Genomic DNA, 24,528 nt, shown 5'->3' with positions numbered 1-24,528 from the left:
ATATATATATATATATATATATATTAATACTTGTGAACCAGAATATGTTTGAGCAGCAGCGATCGTGCCTGCCATTGGCCGAAGTGCAACAATTCAAATAATTTAAAGGGCCTGCTCGGGTATATAAGAGAGGCTGGGAGACTGGGGCCGGTGGTGGGTGATGGGTGATGAGTGATGGTGTGGTGTGGTATGGTGTTGTTAAGAGTTGATTTACGGCCAGCCAGCCAGCTGCAGCCAAAGGCAGGGCAGGGCAGGGCAAGGCAAGGCAAGGCAAGGCAAGGCAAGGCAATAACAGAACAGGACAGGACAGGACAGGCAAGGCAAGGCAAGGCAAGGCAAGGCAAGCAGGCGGGCGGGCGGGCGGGCGGGCGGGCGGGCGGGCGGCCAGCCAGCCAGCCAGCCAGGCAGGCAGGCAGGCAGGCAGGCAGGCAGGCAGGCAGGCAGGCAGGCAGGCAGCCAGCCAGCCAGCCAGCCAGCCAGCCAGCCAGCCAGCCAGCCAGCCAGCCAGCCAGCCAGCCAGCCAGCCAGCCAGCCAGCCACTCCCACTTTGTATTTATATGCATTCAATTTATATTCAAACATTATATATGTTAAGGGCCTAGTTTTAGTGTTTATTTTAAAAATGACAAACATCGAGTCGTTTTAACCAGTCCTTTAGCGTTAACAGTGATGCATTTTAAAACTGAACAGAAATCACCTTTTCTGGATATATCAAATATCGAATCCGCTTAATGTGCCTACAATTCAATCATTCAAAAATACATAATTTACATCATGCCTTTTCATAGAACAGACAATAAGATTTGAGACAATAAGAACTTTACTTTTATAACTAAAGTTGCACAATTATACCAACTCTATGGTGGCTGGGTGGTAAGGTGTGTGGCTGGTGTTTTGGAAGTCGCGAGTTCAAACGACCCAATGGGAGTACTTTTTTTTTTGCCATACAATCTTCCTAATACTATTATGTAGGTGTGTGTGTGTGTGTGTGTTTTTATTCATTCTTTGGTTTTATAGATGACATACATATTGACTCCTTTTACCGGTCCTTAATTAGGCTCTGGGGAAGCAATGGTGGTGGTGGTGCATTTAAAACTAAACCAAAAATCACCAGTTCTGGACGCGTCAAATATCATATCCGCTTAATGTGTCTACAACCTAATTACTTAAAACTACACTATTTAATTCATTCATATCATGTGCATATTGGTCATTATGCTCATACAACCGACATCAAAATTTATTTTCATTATTAGAATCATACATTTCATCAAGTAATACAGATACAAAGAGATTTTCTTTCTGAGAAGACCGTTAGTATTGGCTGGCTGGCAGGCAGGCAGGCAGGCATTTGAGGGTTATTATTTCGCCTGTTGATTGGGGGGAGGGTTGATGTGTTAGGGGGGTTTTCGGTTAGGTGTGGTGGTGGTGATTGGTGGTGATTGGTGGTGAGTGGTGGTGATTGGTGGTGAGTAGTGGTGGTGGTGGTGAGTAGTGGGTGGTGGTGGTGGTGGTAGTAGGTGGGAGGGGGGGGGGGGGGGGGGGGGAAGGGGACTGATGGTCTGTGGATTCCTTCTCCGTACCCCTTACATATAAGCAAAAACATGCCTTCCTGTGGGTATAGAAACATTAACACAAATTATATCAGTAACTGATATTGTAGCCTTTTAAACAGAAAAGATTTGTACATACAAATACTTTTAAATTATCATTTATTTGTGGAAATGGCATTTACGTCATTAAATTGATACCTCAGCATCAAGCTTGTGTCCTGCAGCTGTGGTCCAGTGGTAAAGTGTATATAAGTGATGCGTATTCTTGGAGTTGCGAGTTCAAACCCGGATTAAGCTATATATATATATATATATATATATATATATATATATATATATATATATATATATATATATATATATATATATATATATATAAAACAACATGTTTTGTTTTGGTTGTTTGTTTTTGTATAAAGCCTCACACACTATATTAAGCGAGTTTGTTTTAAACATGACATACATATTAATTCATTTTACCAGGCCTTATTCCACACAACTCCGTGAATTTCCCGTGGAGCCAGCCATTCAAACAAAAACAAACGAAACAAAACAAAACAAAACAAAAAACATTATTGCCAACAGCATTTGGTGTTCCCAGGCGGTCACCCATCCAAGTACTAACCAAACCCAACGTTGCTTAACTTCGCTGATCGGACGAGAAGCGGTGTTCTCAACGTGGTATGGCCGTTGGCATGAGACTGCCTACACATTGTGGCTAATAACCAACTCTTTTTAGTCATCACGGCAGGATACGGACCTTCTTGTGGTGTCTTAATGGTAATTGTATCCTAACATATTTTTGTCTCCTTGGCATGGATATTTAACATCGTTTATTCAGTCTTGGGTTTATGTTCTTTCGCCATTTACAGACATTTTACATCTACCTACTTCCTCAGCCTGCCCTGCCAATTTCTAATGAATTTGTGGATTTTCTTTTGTAATACATACATGTGTGTGCTCATCTGCTCTTCAGTTTTTATGATATTTGTCTCATCTGTCCTGCTTTATGATACTTTTACAAAGAACATGAACAAATGCTTCTATTTTAGAGAAGATATGGGATCCAGGTTTCGGAGCCGTAAAACCAACCGTTGTGATTGGTGGACGAGTTGCCAGGTTGCAGCTTCTGTACCGTGCCGGCACATAAATAGGTTCGGCTCAAGCGGCGGCAGCATCATTCCCCCGTGACTGTCTGAGCGTCTCTCATCACCTTGGTTATCTCATCATCATCATGGTAGAAGCAAAGCCTACCAAGAAGGCTGCGGCTGCTGCTGTGGTGGCCACCACCAGGAAACCTCGCGTCCAGGTTGCTCACCCGAAAACTAGTCAAATGGTTCTAGCCGCGGTCGCAGCACTCAAAGACCGTAAGGGCTCGTCTCTACAAGCAATCAAGAAGTACGTTGTTGCCAACAACAAAGTCGAGGCTGCCAAGATCGCCATTTACATCCGAAGATTTCTCAAGAAAGCAGTGGCTGACGGCATTCTTGTTCAGACCAAGGGAAGTGGAGCTAGTGGATCATTCAAGCTGGCCGTAGCAGAGAAGAGGGCCGTTCTAACTCCCAAGAAAGCCACCACAACCAAGAAACCATCTACAGCAGCAAAGAAGGCCGTGGTAACTCCCAAGAAAGCCGCCACAAGCAACAAACCACCTACAGCCTTGAAAAAGAAGCAGCAGCAGCAGCAGCTTGTTGTTGGGAACAAAAAGCCCAAAATAAAGAGAGCTTCAAAATCTCCCAAACCACCCAAGGCAAAGAAAGCTGTCAAGAAAACAACAAAGGCAAAATAAACGACTGACATGCAAGCAGCATGAATACACATGACAATAAACATCCAGGCCTCCCCCCTCAGTGGAGGGGCCTCATATGATTCCAAAAAGAGTTTAGTTTTGTAGACAAATAAATCATTACTTTTGGGGTAGATTTACTCTGTATATTATATATATATATATATATATATATATATATATATATATATATATATATATATATATATATATATATATATATTTATATATACACATGGGTGAGGTGATATGGTACCAAAGTTTTGGGTAAGGTGATTGACATTTACACAAGATAAAACACGAACCAATGGGAATAAAAACATAAGAATGGAAGTAACTGCAGAAGGCCTATTGGCCCATAACACAAGCACTTCCTCTTGATGCTTCTATATTGGTTCGGAGTCTTGAAGCTATAATATATATATATATATATATATATATATATATATATATATATATATATATATATATATATATATATATATATATATATATATATATATATATATATATATATATATATATATATATATATATATATATATATATATATATATATATATATATATATATATATATATATATATATATATATAATATGCACACAAAACTAAATAGTCTTGTTAGACAAATTGCCCCTATTAGAGGCAAGTTGACTAACAAGCCGAATGACTGCAATTGTTTTGAATTTGAGTTAAATCTAACATAGAAATGTAATCAAACCTAACCTAACCTATGCTAACCCAAGCTAAGCTAACCTAACCTAACCTAAGCTAACCCAAGCTAAGCTAAGCTAACCTAACCTAACCTAAGCTAACCTAAGCTAACCTAACCTAACCTAACCTAACCTAACCTAACCTAACCCAGCAATTCATGATCTTAATATAATACTGTTAATTGGATAAACCAATTTGGAAAGAAATGTTCGAAAATAACAAAATTAACTGTGCTTGTTAGGAAAATTGGGCCTTGCATACTTGTCCCAATAGTGTGGTTCTCGCTTTTAGGTACGACATAAACGTATACCTAAGTTGAGAGAGAAAAAGATTCGCACTCAAACATGCATATCGATTGCCAGTCCTGAATTCTGGGTAGATATTCGTGTCCTCCCTTTCATTTACCATCATTTGGATACTATCAAAACAGCTCTGAGAAGGATAAAATGAATAAAACGGGTAGCTCACTCATGTAAAAAGGAAGAGTTGGGAAAGATCTCTCTCTCTCTCTCTCTCTCTCTCTCTCCCCCTCACCCCCCCACCAATGATCCTGCTCTGCTAGTATATAACGTAACAAACCTTCCCCCCCCCCCCCCCTCCCTCCCCAATCAGAGTCCCTTTAAGCATGCGAGGATAAAAAATAGATTTCATAAGACCCAATGTGCTAGCTGATATCAAAACAATTTATGTTATCGTCTATTAAGCCCTTCAGTAAAAAAGTATAGGGACCTAATTAGGTCCCGTTTTGAGGTGGTGGTGGGTGGAATCGATGGATTAGCCAAGCTCTTATCCGCCGAATCCGTAGAGGGTACGACCCTGGCGCTTCAGAGCGTACACCACGTCCATAGCAGTGACGGTCTTCCTCTTGGCGTGTTCCGTGTAGGTTACAGCATCACGGATGACGTTCTCGAGGAACACCTTCAGGACGCCACGGGTCTCTTCGTAGATGAGACCCGAAATACGCTTCACGCCGCCACGACGAGCTAAGCGACGAATAGCGGGCTTGGTGATGCCCTGGATGTTGTCACGTAGCACCTTACGATGACGCTTGGCGCCACCCTTTCCGAGTCCCTTGCCTCCCTTGCCGCGTCCAGTCATGGTGTTGAAGTTGTGTGAATCGAATTGACGAATGCCAGAATCAGAATCAGAATAATACAGGAGAAGATGCCCATAGGGGCGAGCTTGGAAGTGGGGACAGAAGAAGATAAGGGGGGGTGAGAGGAAGAAGATTTGTAAGAGAAAAAGTGCCAGGGCTAAACCCAGCTGCGTGTCGTTAGGTTGCGGCTTTCGAGGCAGGGACTCAGTCGGGTGTTTTCAGTGACAACATCGGGACATCACAAACTCACAACATCACAGTGATTGGCTCAAGAGCGTCAGGGCTGAACTTTTTTACGGATTGTTTGTGCTGGTTGTTGAGAGCTGAATATGTAATGATAGTGGATGCTGGGTGTTGAGAGCTAAAGTTTAACGAAATACAGAGTTAGGAAGAGGATCATGGATGGTAGAGAAGAGGTCATGATTGTTTCGTGGTAGTCTGAGAGTGAGTAGGAGAAAATCAATATGTTGTTCATGATGAGTGAGTAGTCTATCGATTTGTTTGTCTGATAGAGTTTTCCAGTAGGTATTTAGGGCAGGAATGTTAGTACTTTCATGGAGACTTTGACTGGTATTTAACTCTTGCCATCGGGTGTTGAGTACCCATCTTAGTGCTCTGTTCTGTATTCTTTGAAGTTTTATTTTGTTAGTGCGTGCAGATAGAGAAAGAGCTAGTGGAGCGTATGTTAGGAGAGGTCTAATAAGTGCTTTGTAAAGGTGCATTTTTGTGTCAGGTTTTGCAAATCTAAGTCTGTATAGTTTCTTCATGGCTTGAAGAGCTATTGCATGTTTCTGTGTTATGTGTGTGTGAAAGAGTAGTTGTCGATCAAATGTGAGTCCCAGGACTGTGGAGGAGGGAGATACAGAGATATAAGTAGGATTTTGAGTGTATGAATAGAGTTTGAGAGGAATTGGGCGAATAGTTCTTTTACAGAAAAAGTAGGTGATTTTAGATTTGCTGGAGTTGGTTTTTATACGCCATTTGTACTCCCACTCAGTGACAACATCAAGTTCTGTTTGTGCTCTGTTTGTTAGTGTATCAATGGTGTTGCTGGTGACAAGGTGAGAGACATCATCAGCATAACATATGGTTAATGAAGTGTGATGAACAGGGTCAGGAATGTCGTTTATGTATAGGATGTAGAGTGTTGGGGCAAGAACAGAGCCTTGGGGAACACCGGCGTGTAAGTTGAAGTAGTCAGAGTGTTGTTGGAGGAACTTAATTCTCATTGTCCTATTCGTCTAAGTAGTTCGAAAGAAGTTTGGTGGTGATAAGAGGAAGATTAAAGTTGTTGCATAGTTTGAATTTTAAGCCGTCATGCCAAACAGTGTCAAAGGCCTTCTCAACGTCCTTAGTGATGAGTGCAGTCTTAAGTCTTTGGTGCTGATTGATACTGAGGTAGTTAGTCATGATGTTTAAGGCGTCGTGAGTGGACCGGTGAGGCCGAAATCCAAACTGTTTGTTAGTGAGTAAGTCATTGTGTTCAAGGTGGGTTCTAAGTCTCTGGTTGATCAGCCTTTCAAAGACTTTGCCAAGTGTCTCTAGAAGGCTGATGGGTCTATAGTTCTTTGGGTCAGTGTGGGGTTTCCCAGGTTTTGGAATAAGAACGGCTGTGGCAGACTTAAAGTTGAGTGGAAAGTATCCAGAGGCAAGGGAGGCGTTGAATAGGTTAGTGATAGCAGTAATGATAGAAGCAGGGAGTTGTCTAAGAAGGATATGTCCAATGCCAGACGCACCAGGGGCTCTACGACGAGTGCCCATGAGAGCTGTCTTGACATCAGCTAGAGTTAGGGGAGTCTGTAGTTCAGTGTTTGAATTGAGATTTTCAAGGTGAATGAGGTCGTCTGGTGTAGTTGCTTGTCTATTTTGGTGTATCCAGTCTTCGACTATTTCAATGTTGGGGCGTGCAAATGGTTCAGGAGGATGAGGGTGAAAGATTTGTTCCCAGTGGTGTTTAAAAATGTTGAGAACTGCTTCAGGATCAGTGATTTTGTTGTTATTATGTAGAAGGTATTTAAACGGTGTGTGAGTTGATCCTTGTAATCGTTTGATTCGTTTCCAGAATTCTTGAGGTGTCAGTTTTCTGTATTGTTCTGCTTGTTCTATAAGGTGTTTCCAATGTTTTGTGTGATCTTCATCTAGGCTGTTAAGGATATGGTTTTTTAATGCTGTTAGGTCCCATAGTATTTGTCCATGACGATGTATGTTTTGTAAGAATCTAGTGTGATAGCAAGCTAAGAGGCGTTTGGAGCGAATGGAGGGGGTGAAAGTGAAATGTGGTTTGTGTGCTGTTTTAGGAATGGAGATGTTTGCTGCATGAATGATGGTGTCTTGTATGTTGCGTGCTTGTGTGTCGATGTCAGTGTGATGTTTGTCATTGTATTCATAAGTGAGATCAGTGTCATCAATGTGTTGTTTGAACATGTCCCAGTTTGCCCTATGGTATGAGAATTGAGGAGTGCTGGGGATGAGAATAGGATTTGTGGAGACTGTGAGAATTAAGGGAATATGATCAGAGCCCGTAATGGGCCCTGGTGAAATGAAGTGTTGCAAGTTGCTGCCGTGTCTGTTGGTGAATATGAGATCAGGCCGGCCAGAACCTGTATGTGTGAAACAAGTGGGGAAATCAGGGCCAAGAAAGAATAGATGTTTTTGGGTGTATATTTGGTGAAGCTGTCTGCCATGCTGATTTGTGGTATTGTGGTGGAATGTAGGGTGTTGTGCATTGAGGTCTGCAAGCAGAAAAACAGGCAAGTGAGAGTTGTTGAAGAGAGTTATGAAATCTTGCATGGGAATGTCGGTGTTAGGACGGGTGTAGGTTGTGCAGATGATGAGAGACCCCATTTGTGTATGAACTTTAATGGCTAGGAAATGTTTGTGAAGCCAATGAGTGTGTAAGAGTTCGTGTTTGTATGAAGAACGGATGAGTATTGCAACTCCTTCATGTGCTTCATCTGGTGACTGGTAAGAGGTGTAGCCATAATGTTTGATTTTATATGAGTTCGTGATGTATGTGCTATTTAATAATAGCACATCAGGTCTCTCGATCTCAATAAAATCTGACACCATGTGTCTAATGTTGAAATATGCCCGCACATTAAACTGTATGATCTTTATGAATTTTTAGGTTTTGATGGGGTGCTGGTGGGGTTTTGTGCATGTACAAGAGCATGAGGGTTGCGTGATTCAATGAGTTGGGCAGTTATTGAGGAGGGTGCATCTTGGAGGATGGTGGTAGGAATTGTAGGATATTTACAGCGGGAGGTGGGAGTAAGACAACGGGTTGCTGAACGGGCTCGGGACGAGACAAGATGAGTTACAGAAGAAATGACTGAAGTTGTTGGGGATGGAGGGAGACAGAAGGCTTGTTGACAGGGACCGGGTGAGAGGTATCAGAGGTTGTAGTGTTAGTAGTCAGATTGGAAGTGGAGAGGACAATGTTGGGAGAAGAGGTTGAAAGTGCCTTTGACATGGATGCTTCAGTTTGGGATGCCCGCACGATTTCCCGACTATATCCCATCAAGCGGACGTACTAGTAGCATTGCAACTCCTGCCTGCCCTTACTTTACGCTTGTGGTCGAGTAGACACGGCTTTCTCACAACGCTTTCAAAACTGCAGTTGCCTACTCGTCTGTTTCACGTCCCTGTGAAATGACTTTTGCACAAATCCAAAAAATAGAGCAAAATCAGCGATAATAGTGATTGAGGTGAGCCGCCTGTTGGCTGCAGCCAGAGGAAGGAGGGGAGGGGCAACGGGGTGACGTAGGCGAGTCGAGCAGCCAATGGCGCTCGAGCAAGCGCCTCGAGACGGCGTATATAAGCAAAAATTTTTCGGCGCCGGCCATCACAAACCACAGTTGTTCACCATGGCTCGCACCAAGCAGACTGCTCGCAAGTCCACGGGAGGCAAGGCTCCTCGTAAGCAGCTGGCCACCAAGGCAGCACGCAAGTCTGCTCCTGCCACAGGGGGTGTGAAGAAGCCTCACCGTTACAGGCCCGGAACGGTCGCCCTGCGTGAGATCCGTCGTTACCAGAAGAGCACCGAGTTGCTCATCAGGAAACTTCCCTTCCAGCGTCTGGTGCGCGAGATTGCCCAGGACTTCAAGACCGATCTTCGCTTCCAGTCGTCTGCCGTCATGGCTTTACAGGAGGCATCCGAGGCTTACCTGGTCGGTCTCTTCGAGGACACTAACCTCTGTGCCATCCACGCCAAGCGTGTCACCATCATGCCAAAGGACATTCAGCTTGCTCGCCGTATCCGTGGAGAGCGTGCATAAGCTAAATCGACCACCCTAGTATACACCAAACTCGGCCCTTCTCAGGGCCAAAATATCCTTCTAAGGAGATTTCAGACATTCCTAGCATAATTTAGGTGTCATACATACATGTGATATCAATAAATCAAGTCATTTGTAGTACAACCTGTTCTCTTACAAACAAAACGCCGTCGCTTTTCACTCTTATGCACTGTCAAGGATCACCCCCCCCCCCCCCCCCAAAATAAAAATTGTCATACTGTACTAGAAATAAAAGCAGCTTGTATAAGTGACATATACTGTCCAGTCCTGTTTTATTCTGTTTTCGGTCCTCTGGCTTAATCTGTTAAGTTAGGAGATGACATTTTAAATTAACCGTTTTCTTGACATTTTCAAACCTAAGAGGGTGGCCTGCATAGTAATCCTAATGTGGAACATAACAATGAATCTCTAATCTCTAGAAAAAAGATACCGAGTGCTTATATGTGTTGAGAGAGAGAGAGAGAGAGAGAGAGAGAGAGAGAGAGAGAGAGAGAGAGAGAGAGAGAGAGAGAGAGAGACACACACAGACAGACAGACAAGACAGACAAGACAGACAGACAGACAGGCAGGCAGGCAGGCAGGCAGACAGACAGACAGACAGACAGACAGACAGACAGACAGACAGACACTGAGAGAGAGAAACACACACAGACAGTTTCATAAATATTCTCATTTTATAGCTATTTGCTTTCAGTGACAGAGGTTTTTGTTATAATAGTATTGGTGTCTAACACTCACAATCTCTTTAGAAATTAAAGTGTGGCTCCAATGGAGCCGAGTTTGTTGGTTTGAGGCCAAGCCACCACCACAGGGCAGTAAGTAAGCCGTTTACTTGGAGGAGGTGTACTTGGTGACGGCCTTAGTGCCCTCAGAGACGGCGTGCTTGGCCAGTTCTCCGGGCAACAGGAGCCTTACAGCCGTCTGGATCTCCCGACTGGTAATGGTGGAACGCTTGTTGTAGTGGGCCAGGCGAGAAGCCTCGGCGGCGATGCGCTCGAAGATGTCGTTCACGAACGAGTTCATGATCGACATGGCTTTGGAAGAGATACCAGTGTCGGGGTGGACCTGCTTCAGCACTTTGTAGATGTAGATGCTGTAGCTCTCCTTCCTCCTGCGCTTCTTTTTCTTATCGCCCTTGGCAATGGCCTTCTGGGCCTTTCCGGCCTTCTTGGCAGCCTTTCCAGATGCCTTGGGTGGCATGATGATGCTCGTGCTGGCTGGCGTTGCGATACAATAATGAACTTTTGCGCGAGGCGAGCTTTCCTTTTATATCCCGCTCGCGACTCAGCTCAGAGCGGGTCGCGTGGCGGAGCGCGCTGATTGGTCAGTGGCGGGCTCCCTTGATCCTGAGCGGGGTATATAACACGAAGCTCGATCTGCGGGGCGGCATAAAAGACCACAAACCCACAACAGCAGCAGCAATGTCAGGACGCGGCAAGGGAGGCAAAGTGAAGGGCAAGTCAAAGTCTCGCTCCAGCAGGGCCGGACTTCAGTTCCCCGTGGGCAGAATTCACCGTCTGCTGCGTAAGGGCAACTACGCCGAACGCGTCGGTGCTGGCGCTCCTGTCTACCTGGCAGCCGTCATGGAATACCTCGCTGCCGAAGTTCTGGAGCTCGCCGGTAACGCCGCACGTGACAACAAGAAGACCCGTATCATCCCACGTCACTTGCAGTTGGCCATCCGCAACGACGAAGAACTCAACAAACTTCTGTCTGGCGTAACCATTGCACAGGGAGGTGTTCTTCCAAACATTCAGGCAGTTCTTTTGCCAAAGAAGACAGAGAAGAAGTAAGCACTTCTGCCACCCACCACGACAAATACCATAACCAGGCTCCATCCGGAGCCACACACACTTTAATAGAGAGATTCAAGTAGACAATCAACTTTCAAACATTAATAATAACATTTATATTGATTTCATTTGGAATGTGTACATAACAAACAAACAAACAAAACAAAATTATAGGGGATATTCAGCATCACTTGGAATATTAACCAATCATATAAATCCAATATATATTTTATATTTTACTTTAAGCGAGGAATTCATATTCTATTAATTTTTAATCATACAAATGAACAAAAGCAATTCTTCACTAGACGTAATGAATGAATAAATGATCAAGGTTTTAATGTGTTTCATGAATATATATATATATATATATATATATATATATATATATATATATATATATATATATATATATATATATATATATATATATATATATATATTAATACTTGTGAACCAGAATATGTTTGAGCAGCAGCGATCGTGCCTGCCATTGGCCGAAGTGCAACAATTCAAATAATTTAAAGGGCCTGCTCGGGTATATAAGAGAGGCTGGGAGACTGGGGCCGGTGGTGGGTGATGGGTGATGAGTGATGGTGTGGTGTGGTATGGTGTTGTTAAGAGTTGATTTACGGCCAGCCAGCCAGCTGCAGCCAAGGCAGGGCAGGGCAGGGCAAGGCAAGGCAAGGCAAGGCAAGGCAAGGCAATAACAGAACAGGACAGGACAGGACAGGCAAGGCAAGGCAAGGCAAGGCAAGGCAAGCAGGCGGGCGGGCGGGCGGGCGGGCGGGCGGGCGGGCGGCCAGCCAGCCAGCCAGCCAGGCAGGCAGGCAGGCAGGCAGGCAGGCAGGCAGGCAGGCAGGCAGGCAGGCAGCCAGCCAGCCAGCCAGCCAGCCAGCCAGCCAGCCAGCCAGCCAGCCAGCCAGCCAGCCAGCCAGCCAGCCAGCCAGCCAGCCAGCCAGCCACTCCCACTTTGTATTTATATGCATTCAATTTATATTCAAACATTATATATGTTAAGGGCCTAGTTTTAGTGTTTATTTTAAAAATGACAAACATCGAGTCGTTTTACCAGTCCTTTAGCGTTAACAGTGATGCATTTTAAAACTGAACAGAAATCACCTTTTCTGGATATATCAAATATCGAATCCGCTTAATGTGCCTACAATTCAATCATTCAAAAAATACATAATTTACATCATGCCTTTTCATAGAACAGACAATAAGATTTGAGACAATAAGAACTTTACTTTTATAACTAAAGTTGCACAATTATACCAACTCTATGGTGGCTGGGTGGTAAGGTGTGTGGCTGGTGTTTTGGAAGTCGCGAGTTCAAACGACCCAATGGGAGTACTTTTTTTTTTTGCCATACAATCTTCCTAATACTATTATGTAGGTGTGTGTGTGTGTGTGTGTTTTTATTCATTCTTTGGTTTTATAGATGACATACATATTGACTCCTTTTACCGGTCCTTAATTAGGCTCTGGGGAAGCAATGGTGGTGGTGCATTTAAAACTAAACCAAAAATCACCAGTTCTGGACGCGTCAAATATCATATCCGCTTAATGTGTCTACAACCTAATTACTTAAAACTACACTATTTAATTCATTCATATCATGTGCATATTGGTCATTATGCTCATACAACCGACATCAAAATTTATTTTCATTATTAGAATCATACATTTCATCAAGTAATACAGATACAAAGAGATTTTCTTTCTGAGAAGACCGTTAGTATTGGCTGGCTGGCAGGCAGGCAGGCAGGCATTTGAGGGTTATTATTTCGCCTGTTGATTGGGGGGAGGGTTGATGTGTTAGGGGGTTTTCGGTTAGGTGTGGTGGTGGTGATTGGTGGTGATTGGTGGTGATTGGTGGTGGTGGTGAGTAGTGGTGGTGGTGGTGAGTAGTGGTGGTGGTGGTGGTGGTAGTAGGTGGGAGGGGGGGGGGGGGGGGGGGGGGAAGGGGACTGATGGTCTGTGGATTCCTTCTCCGTACCCCTTACATATAAGCAAAAACATGCCTTCCTGTGGGTATAGAAACATTAACACAAATTATATCAGTAACTGATATTGTAGCCTTTTAAACAGAAAAGATTTGTACATACAAATACTTTTAAATTATCATTTATTTGTGGAAATGGCATTTACGTCATTAAATTGATACCTCAGCATCAAGCTTGTGTCCTGCAGCTGTGGTCCAGTGGTAAAGTGTATATAAGTGATGCGTATTCTTGGAGTTGCGAGTTCAAACCCGGATTAAGCTATATATATATATATATATATATATATATATATATATATATATATATATATATATATATATATATATATATATATATATATATATATATATAAAACAACATGTTTTGTTTTGGTTGTTTGTTTTTGTATAAAGCCTCACACACTATATTAAGCGAGTTTGTTTTAAACATGACATACATATTAATTCATTTTACCAGGCCTTATTCCACACAACTCCGTGAATTTCCCGTGGAGCCAGCCATTCAAACAAAAACAAACGAAACAAAACAAAACAAAACAAAAAACATTATTGCCAACAGCATTTGGTGTTCCCAGGCGGTCACCCATCCAAGTACTAACCAAACCCAACGTTGCTTAACTTCGCTGATCGGACGAGAAGCGGTGTTCTCAACGTGGTATGGCCGTTGGCATGAGACTGCCTACACATTGTGGCTAATAACCAACTCTTTTTAGTCATCACGGCAGGATACGGACCTTCTTGTGGTGTCTTAATGGTAATTGTATCCTAACATATTTTTGTCTCCTTGGCATGGATATTTAACATCGTTTATTCAGTCTTGGGTTTATGTTCTTTCGCCATTTACAGACATTTTACATCTACCTACTTCCTCAGCCTGCCCTGCCAATTTCTAATGAATTTGTGGATTTTCTTTTGTAATACATACATGTGTGTGCTCATCTGCTCTTCAGTTTTTATGATATTTGTCTCATCTGTCCTGCTTTATGATACTTTTACAAAGAACATGAACAAATGCTTCTATTTTAGAGAAGATATGGGATCCAGGTTTCGGAGCCGTAAAACCAACCGTTGTGATTGGTGGACGAGTTGCCAGGTTGCAGCTTCTGTACCGTGCCGGCACATAAATAGGTTCGGCTCAAGCGGCGGCAGCATCATTCCCCCGTGACTGTCTGAGCGTCTCTCATCACCTTGGTTATCTCATCATCATCATGGTAGAAGCAAAGCCTACCAAGAAGGCTGCGGCTGCTGCTGTGGTGGCCACCACCAGGAAACCTCGCGTCCAGGTTGCTCACCCGAAAACTAGTCAAATGGTTCTAGCCGCGGTCGCAGCACTCAAAGACCGTAAGGGCTCGTCTCTACAAGCAATCAAGAAGTACGTTGTTGCCAACAACAAAGTCGAGGCTGCCAAGATCGCCATTTACATCCGAAGATTTCTCAAGAAAGCAGTGGCTGACGGCATTCTTGTTCAGACCAAGGGAAGTGGAGCTAGTGGATCATTCAAGCTGGCCGTAGCAGAGAAGAGGGCCGTTCTAACTCCCAAGAAAGCCACCACAACCAAGAAACCATCTACAGCAGCAAAGAAGGCCGTGGTAACTCCCAAGAAAGCCGCCACAAGCAACAAACCACCTACAGCCTTGAAAAAGAAGCAGCAGCAGCAGCTTGTTGTTGGGAACAAAAAGCCCAAAATAAAGAGAGCTTCAAAATCTCCCAAACCACCCAAGGCAAAGAAAGCTGTCAAGAAAACAACAAAGGCAAAATAAACGATGACATGCAAGCAGCATGAATACACATGACAATAAACATCCAGGCCTCCCCCCTCAGTGGAGGGGCCTCATATGATTCCAAAAAGAGTTTAGTTTTGTAGACAAATAAATCATTACTTTTGGGGTAGATTTACTCTGTATATTATATATATATATATATATATATATATATATATATATATATATATATATATATATATATATATATATATATATATATATATATATATATATATTTATATATACACATGGGTGAGGTGATATGGTACCAAAGTTTTGGGTAAGGTGATTGACATTTACACAAGATAAAACACGAACCAATGGGAATAAAAACATAAGAATGGAAGTAACTGCAGAAGGCCTATTGGCCCATAACACAAGCACTTCCTCTTGATGCTTCTATATTGGTTCGGAGTCTTGAAGCTATAATATATATATATATATATATATATATATATATATATATATATATATATATATATATATATATATATATATATATATATATATATATATATATATATATAATATATATATATATATATATATATATATATATATATATATATATATATATATATATATATATATATATATATATATATATATATGCACACAAAACTAAATAGTCTTGTTAGACAAATTGCCCCTATTAGAGGCAAGTTGACTAACAAGCCGAATGACTGCAATTGTTTTGAATTTGAGTTAAATCTAACATAGAAATGTAATCAAACCTAACCTAACCTATGCTAACCCAAGCTAAGCTAACCTAACCTAACCTAAGCTAACCCAAGCTAAGCTAAGCTAACCTAACCTAACCTAAGCTAACCTAAGCTAACCTAACCTAACCTAACCTAACCTAACCTAACCTAACCTAACCCAGCAATTCATGATCTTAATATAATACTGTTAATTGGATAAACCAATTTGGAAAGAAATGTTCGAAAATAACAAAATTAACTGTGCTTGTTAGGAAAATTGGGCCTTGCATACTTGTCCCAATAGTGTGGTTCTCGCTTTTAGGTACGACATAAACGTATACCTAAGTTGAGAGAGAAAAAGATTCGCACTCAAACATGCATATCGATTGCCAGTCCTGAATTCTGGGTAGATATTCGTGTCCTCCCTTTTCATTTACCATCATTTGGATACTATCAAAACAGCTCTGAGAAGGATAAAATGAATAAAACGGGTAGCTCACTCATGTAAAAAGGAAGAGTTGGGAAAGATCTCTCTCTCTCTCTCTCTCTCTCTCTCTCTCCCCCTCACCCCCCACCAATGATCCTGCTCTGCTAGTATATAACGTAACAAACCTTCCCCCCCCCCCCCCCTCCCTCCCCAATCAGAGTCCCTTTAAGCATGCGAGGATAAAAAATAGATTTCATAAGACCCAATGTGCTAGCTGATATCAAAACAATTTATGTTATCGTCTATTAAGCCCTTCAGTAAAAAAGTATAGGGACCTAATTAGGTCCCGTTTTGAGGTGGTGGTGGGTGGAATCGATGGATTAGCCAAGCTCTTATCCGCCGAATCCGTAGAGGGTACGACCCTGGCGCTTCAGAGCGTACACCACGTCCATAGCAGTGACGGTCTTCCTCTTGGCGTGTTCCGTGTAGGTTACAGCATCACGGATGACGTTCTCGAGGAACACCTTCAGGACGCCACGGGTCTCTTCGTAGATGAGACCCGAAATACGCTTCACGCCGCCACGACGAGCTAAGCGACGAATAGCGGGCTTGGTGATGCCCTGGATGTTGTCACGTAGCACCTTACGATGACGCTTGGCGCCACCCTTTCCGAGTCCCTTGCCTCCCTTGCCGCGTCCAGTCATGGTGTTGAAGTTGTGTGAATCGAATTGACGAATGCCCGCACGATTTCCCGACTATATCCCATCAAGCGGACGTACTAGTAGCATTGCAACTCCTGCCTGCCCTTACTTTACGCTTGTGGTCGAGTAGACACGGCTTTCTCACAACGCTTTCAAAACTGCAGTTGCCTACTCGTCTGTTTCACGTCCCTGTGAAATGACTTTTGCACAAATCCAAAAAATAGAGCAAAATCAGCGATAATAGTGATTGAGGTGAGCCGCCTGTTGGCTGCAGCCAGAGGAAGGAGGGGAGGGGCAACGGGGTGACGTAGGCGAGTCGAGCAGCCAATGGCGCTCGAGCAAGCGCCTCGAGACGGCGTATATAAGCAAAAATTTTTCGGCGCCGGCCATCACAAACCACAGTTGTTCACCATGGCTCGCACCAAGCAGACTGCTCGCAAGTCCACGGGAGGCAAGGCTCCTCGTAAGCAGCTGGCCACCAAGGCAGCACGCAAGTCTGCTCCTGCCACAGGGGGTGTGAAGAAGCCTCACCGTTACAGGCCCGGAACGGTCGCCCTGCGTGAGATCCGTCGTTACCAGAAGAGCACCGAGTTGCTCATCAGGAAACTTCCCTTCCAGCGTCTGGTGCGCGAGATTGCCCAGGACTTCAAGACCGATCTTCGCTTCCAGTCGTCTGCCGTCATGGCTTTACAGGAGGCATCCGAGGCTTACCTGGTCGGTCTCTTCGAGGACACTAACCTCTGTGCCATCCACGCCAAGCGTGTCACCATCATGCCAAAGGACATTCAGCTTGCTCGCCGTATCCGTGGAGAGCGTGCATAAGCTAAATCGACCACCCTAGTATACACCAAACTCGGCCCTTCTCAGGGCCAAAATATCCTTCTAAGGAGATTTCAGACATTCCTAGCATAATTTAGGTGTCATACATACATGTGATATCAATAAATCAAGTCATTTGTAGTACAACCTGTTCTCTTACAAACAAAACGCCGTCGCTTTTCACTCTTATGCACTGTCAAGGATCACCCCCCCCCCCCCCCCCCAAAATAAAAATTGTCATACTGTACTAGAAATAAAAGCAGCTTGTATAAGTGACATATACTGTCCAGTCCTGTTTTATTCTGTTTTCGGTCCTCTGGCTTAATCTGTTAAGTTAGGAGATGACATTTTAAATTAACCGTTTTCTTGACATTTTCAAACCTAAGAGGGTGGCCTGCATAGTAATCCTAATGTGGAACATAACAATGAATCTCTAATCTCTAGAAAAAAGATACCGAGTGCTTATATGTGTTGAGAGAGAGAGAGAGAGAGAGAGAGAGAGAGAGAGAGAGAGAGAGAGAGAGAGAGAGAGAGAGAGAGAGAGAGAGAGAGACACACACAGACAGACAGACAAGACAGACAAGACAGACAGACAGACAGGCAGGCAGGCAGGCAGGCAGACAGACAGACAGACAGACAGACAGACAGACAGACAGACAGACACTGAGAGAGAGAAACACACACAGACAGTTTCATAAATATTCTCATTTTATAGCTATTTGCTTTCAGTGACAGAGGTTTTTGTTATAATAGTATTGGTGTCTAACACTCACAATCTCTTTAGAAATTAAAGTGTGGCTCCAATGGAGCCGAGTTTGTTGGTTTGAGGCCAAGCCACCACCACAGGGCAGTAAGTAAGCCGTTTACTTGGAGGAGGTGTACTTGGTGACGGCCTTAGTGCCCTCAGAGACGGCGTGCTTGGCCAGTTCTCCGGGCAACAGGAGCCTTACAGCCGTCTGGATCTCCCGACTGGTAATGGTGGAACGCTTGTTGTAGTGGGCCAGGCGAGAAGCCTCGGCGGCGATGCGCTCGAAGATGTCGTTCACGAACGAGTTCATGATCGACATGGCTTTGGAAGAGATACCAGTGTCGGGGTGGACCTGCTTCAGCACTTTGTAGATGTAGATGCTGTAGCTCTCCTTCCTCCTGCGCTTCTTTTTCTTATCGCCCTTGGCAATGGCCTTCTGGGCCTTTCCGGCCTTCTTGGCAGCCTTTCCAGATGCCTTGGGTGGCATGATGATGCTCGTGCTGGCTGGCGTTGCGATACAATAATGAACTTTTGCGCGAGGCGAGCTTTCCTTTTATATCCCGCTCGCGACTCAGCTCAGAGCGGGTCGCGTGGCGGAGCGCGCTGATTGGTCAGTGGCGGGCTCCCTTGATCCTGAGCGGGGTATATAACACGAAGCTCGATCTGCGGGGCGGCATAAAAGACCACAAACCCACAACAGCAGCAGCAATGTCAGGACGCGGCAAGGGAGGCAAAGTGAAGGGCAAGTCAAAGTCTCGCTCCAGCAGGGCCGGACTTCAGTTCCCCGTGGGCAGAATTCACCGTCTGCTGCGTAAGGGCAACTACGCCGAACGCGTCGGTGCTGGCGCTCCTGTCTACCTGGCAGCCGTCATGGAATACCTCGCTGCCGAAGTTCTGGAGCTCGCCGGTAACGCCGCACGTGACAACAAGAAGACCCGTATCATCCCACGTCACTTGCAGTTGGCCATCCGCAACGACGAAGAACTCAACAAACTTCTGTCTGGCGTAACCATTGCACAGGGAGGTGTTCTTCCAAACATTCAGGCAGTTCTTTTGCCAAAGAAGACAGAGAAGAAGTAAGCACTTCTGCCACCCACCACGACAAATACCATAACCAGGCTCCATCCGGAGCCACACACACTTTAATAGAGAGATTCAAGTAGACAATCAACTTTCAAACATTAATAATAACATTTATATTGATTTCATTTGGAATGTGTACATAACAAACAAACAAACAAAACAAAATTATAGGGGATATTCAGCATCACTTGGAATATTAACCAATCATATAAATCCAATATATATTTTATATTTTACTTTAAGCGAGGAATTCATATTCTATTAATTTTTAATCATACAAATGAACAAAAGCAATTCTTCACTAGACGTAATGAATGAATAAATGATCAAGGTTTTAATGTGTTTCATGAATATATATATATATATATATATATATATATATATATATATATATATATATATATATATATATATATATATATATATATATATATATTAATACTTGTGAACCAGAATATGTTTGAGCAGCAGCGATCGTGCCTGCCATTGGCCGAAGTGCAACAATTCAAATAATTTAAAGGGCCTGCTCGGGTATATAAGAGAGGCTGGGAGACTGGGGCCGGTGGTGGGTGATGGGTGATGAGTGATGGTGTGGTGTGGTATGGTGTTGTTAAGAGTTGATTTACGGCCAGCCAGCCAGCTGCAGCCAAGGCAGGGCAGGGCAGGGCAAGGCAAGGCAAGGCAAGGCAAGGCAAGGCAATAACAGAACAGGACAGGACAGGACAGGCAAGGCAAGGCAAGGCAAGGCAAGGCAAGCAGGCGGGCGGGCGGGCGGGCGGGCGGGCGGGCGGGCGGCCAGCCAGCCAGCCAGCCAGGCAGGCAGGCAGGCAGGCAGGCAGGCAGGCAGGCAGGCAGGCAGGCAGGCAGCCAGCCAGCCAGCCAGCCAGCCAGCCAGCCAGCCAGCCAGCCAGCCAGCCAGCCAGCCAGCCAGCCAGCCAGCCAGCCAGCCAGCCAGCCAGCCAGCCACTCCCACTTTGTATTTATATGCATTCAATTTATATTCAAACATTATATATGTTAAGGGCCTAGTTTTAGTGTTTATTTTAAAAATGACAAACATCGAGTCGTTTTACCAGTCCTTTAGCGTTAACAGTGATGCATTTTAAAACTGAACAGAAATCACCTTTTCTGGATATATCAAATATCGAATCCGCTTAATGTGCCTACAATTCAATCATTCAAAAAATACATAATTTACATCATGCCTTTTCATAGAACAGACAATAAGATTTGAGACAATAAGAACTTTACTTTTATAACTAAAGTTGCACAATTATACCAACTCTATGGTGGCTGGGTGGTAAGGTGTGTGGCTGGTGTTTTGGAAGTCGCGAGTTCAAACGACCCAATGGGAGTACTTTTTTTTTTTGCCATACAATCTTCCTAATACTATTATGTAGGTGTGTGTGTGTGTGTGTGTTTTTATTCATTCTTTGGTTTTATAGATGACATACATATTGACTCCTTTTACCGGTCCTTAATTAGGCTCTGGGGAAGCAATGGTGGTGGTGCATTTAAAACTAAACCAAAAATCACCAGTTCTGGACGCGTCAAATATCATATCCGCTTAATGTGTCTACAACCTAATTACTTAAAACTACACTATTTAATTCATTCATATCATGTGCATATTGGTCATTATGCTCATACAACCGACATCAAAATTTATTTTCATTATTAGAATCATACATTTCATCAAGTAATACAGATACAAAGAGATTTTCTTTCTGAGAAGACCGTTAGTATTGGCTGGCTGGCAGGCAGGCAGGCAGGCATTTGAGGGTTATTATTTCGCCTGTTGATTGGGGGGAGGGTTGATGTGTTAGGGGGTTTTCGGTTAGGTGTGGTGGTGGTGATTGGTGGTGATTGGTGGTGATTGGTGGTGGTGGTGAGTAGTGGTGGTGGTGGTGAGTAGTGGTGGTGGTGGTGGTGGTAGTAGGTGGGAGGGGGGGGGGGGGGGGGGGGGGGAAGGGGACTGATGGTCTGTGGATTCCTTCTCCGTACCCCTTACATATAAGCAAAAACATGCCTTCCTGTGGGTATAGAAACATTAACACAAATTATATCAGTAACTGATATTGTAGCCTTTTAAACAGAAAAGATTTGTACATACAAATACTTTTAAATTATCATTTATTTGTGGAAATGGCATTTACGTCATTAAATTGATACCTCAGCATCAAGCTTGTGTCCTGCAGCTGTGGTCCAGTGGTAAAGTGTATATAAGTGATGCGTATTCTTGGAGTTGCGAGTTCAAACCCGGATTAAGCTATATATATATATATATATATATATATATATATATATATATATATATATATATATATATATATATATATATATAAAACAACATGTTTTGTTTTGGTTGTTTGTTTTTGTATAAAGCCTCACACACTATATTAAGCGAGTTTGTTTTAAACATGACATACATATTAATTCATTTTACCAGGCCTTATTCCACACAACTCCGTGAATTTCCCGTGGAGCCAGCCATTCAAACAAAAACAAACGAAACAAAACAAAACAAAACAAAAAACATTATTGCCAACAGCATTTGGTGTTCCCAGGCGGTCACCCATCCAAGTACTAACCAAACCCAACGTTGCTTAACTTCGCTGATCGGACGAGAAGCGGTGTTCTCAACGTGGTATGGCCGTTGGCATGAGACTGCCTACACATTGTGGCTAATAACCAACTCTTTTTAGTCATCACGGCAGGATACGGACCTTCTTGTGGTGTCTTAATGGTAATTGTATCCTAACATATTTTTGTCTCCTTGGCATGGATATTTAACATCGTTTATTCAGTCTTGGGTTTATGTTCTTTCGCCATTTACAGACATTTTACATCTACCTACTTCCTCAGCCTGCCCTGCCAATTTCTAATGAATTTGTGGATTTTCTTTTGTAATACATACATGTGTGTGCTCATCTGCTCTTCAGTTTTTATGATATTTGTCTCATCTGTCCTGCTTTATGATACTTTTACAAAGAACATGAACAAATGCTTCTATTTTAGAGAAGATATGGGATCCAGGTTTCGGAGCCGTAAAACCAACCGTTGTGATTGGTGGACGAGTTGCCAGGTTGCAGCTTCTGTACCGTGCCGGCACATAAATAGGTTCGGCTCAAGCGGCGGCAGCATCATTCCCCCGTGACTGTCTGAGCGTCTCTCATCACCTTGGTTATCTCATCATCATCATGGTAGAAGCAAAGCCTACCAAGAAGGCTGCGGCTGCTGCTGTGGTGGCCACCACCAGGAAACCTCGCGTCCAGGTTGCTCACCCGAAAACTAGTCAAATGGTTCTAGCCGCGGTCGCAGCACTCAAAGACCGTAAGGGCTCGTCTCTACAAGCAATCAAGAAGTACGTTGTTGCCAACAACAAAGTCGAGGCTGCCAAGATCGCCATTTACATCCGAAGATTTCTCAAGAAAGCAGTGGCTGACGGCATTCTTGTTCAGACCAAGGGAAGTGGAGCTAGTGGATCATTCAAGCTGGCCGTAGCAGAGAAGAGGGCCGTTCTAACTCCCAAGAAAGCCACCACAACCAAGAAACCATCTACAGCAGCAAAGAAGGCCGTGGTAACTCCCAAGAAAGCCGCCACAAGCAACAAACCACCTACAGCCTTGAAAAAGAAGCAGCAGCAGCAGCTTGTTGTTGGGAACAAAAAGCCCAAAATAAAGAGAGCTTCAAAATCTCCCAAACCACCCAAGGCAAAGAAAGCTGTCAAGAAAACAACAAAGGCAAAATAAACGATGACATGCAAGCAGCATGAATACACATGACAATAAACATCCAGGCCTCCCCCCTCAGTGGAGGGGCCTCATATGATTCCAAAAAGAGTTTAGTTTTGTAGACAAATAAATCATTACTTTTGGGGTAGATTTACTCTGTATATTATATATATATATATATATATATATATATATATATATATATATATATATATATATATATATATATATATATATATATATATTTATATATACACATGGGTGAGGTGATATGGTACCAAAGTTTTGGGTAAGGTGATTGACATTTACACAAGATAAAACACGAACCAATGGGAATAAAAACATAAGAATGGAAGTAACTGCAGAAGGCCTATTGGCCCATAACACAAGCACTTCCTCTTGATGCTTCTATATTGGTTCGGAGTCTTGAAGCTATAATATATATATATATATATATATATATATATATATATATATATATATATATATATATATATATATATATATATATATATATATATATATATATATAATATATATATATATATATATATATATATATATATATATATATATATATATATATATATATATATATATATATATATATATATATATATATGCACACAAAACTAAATAGTCTTGTTAGACAAATTGCCCCTATTAGAGGCAAGTTGACTAACAAGCCGAATGACTGCAATTGTTTTGAATTTGAGTTAAATCTAACATAGAAATGTAATCAAACCTAACCTAACCTATGCTAACCCAAGCTAAGCTAACCTAACCTAACCTAAGCTAACCCAAGCTAAGCTAAGCTAACCTAACCTAACCTAAGCTAACCTAAGCTAACCTAACCTAACCTAACCTAACCTAACCTAACCTAACCCAGCAATTCATGATCTTAATATAATACTGTTAATTGGATAAACCAATTTGGAAAGAAATGTTCGAAAATAACAAAATTAACTGTGCTTGTTAGGAAAATTGGGCCTTGCATACTTGTCCCAATAGTGTGGTTCTCGCTTTTAGGTACGACATAAACGTATACCTAAGTTGAGAGAGAAAAAGATTCGCACTCAAACATGCATATCGATTGCCAGTCCTGAATTCTGGGTAGATATTCGTGTCCTCCCTTTTCATTTACCATCATTTGGATACTATCAAAACAGCTCTGAGAAGGATAAAATGAATAAAACGGGTAGCTCACTCATGTAAAAAGGAAGAGTTGGGAAAGATCTCTCTCTCTCTCTCTCTCTCTCTCTCCCCCTCACCCCCCACCAATGATCCTGCTCTGCTAGTATA

The 24,528-nt window shown here is 42.9% G+C and overlaps 3 non-coding genes across 3 annotated transcripts; all 3 read right to left on the bottom strand.

Annotated features, from left to right (window-relative positions):
- Positions 1–2,129: 2,129 nt before the first annotated feature.
- On the bottom strand, positions 2,130–2,248 carry LOC138361997 (5S ribosomal RNA). The gene has a single exon (XR_011227348.1). It is a non-coding gene; the product is annotated as a 5S ribosomal RNA (ribosomal RNA).
- An 11,552-nt stretch (positions 2,249–13,800) lies between these two features.
- Positions 13,801–13,919, bottom strand: LOC138361996 (5S ribosomal RNA). Its single transcript, XR_011227347.1, has one exon. It is a non-coding gene; the product is annotated as a 5S ribosomal RNA (ribosomal RNA).
- Positions 13,920–22,034: 8,115 nt separating this feature from the next.
- On the bottom strand, positions 22,035–22,153 carry LOC138361995 (5S ribosomal RNA). The gene has a single exon (XR_011227346.1). It is a non-coding gene; the product is annotated as a 5S ribosomal RNA (ribosomal RNA).
- Positions 22,154–24,528: the final 2,375 nt, after the last annotated feature.

The sequence above is a fragment of the Procambarus clarkii genome, unplaced genomic scaffold, assembly GCF_040958095.1.
Source record: "Procambarus clarkii isolate CNS0578487 unplaced genomic scaffold, FALCON_Pclarkii_2.0 HiC_scaffold_1043, whole genome shotgun sequence".
Taxonomy (NCBI): Eukaryota; Metazoa; Arthropoda; class Malacostraca; order Decapoda; family Cambaridae; genus Procambarus; species Procambarus clarkii.
This window is presented reverse-complemented; position numbering and strand designations above follow the sequence as displayed.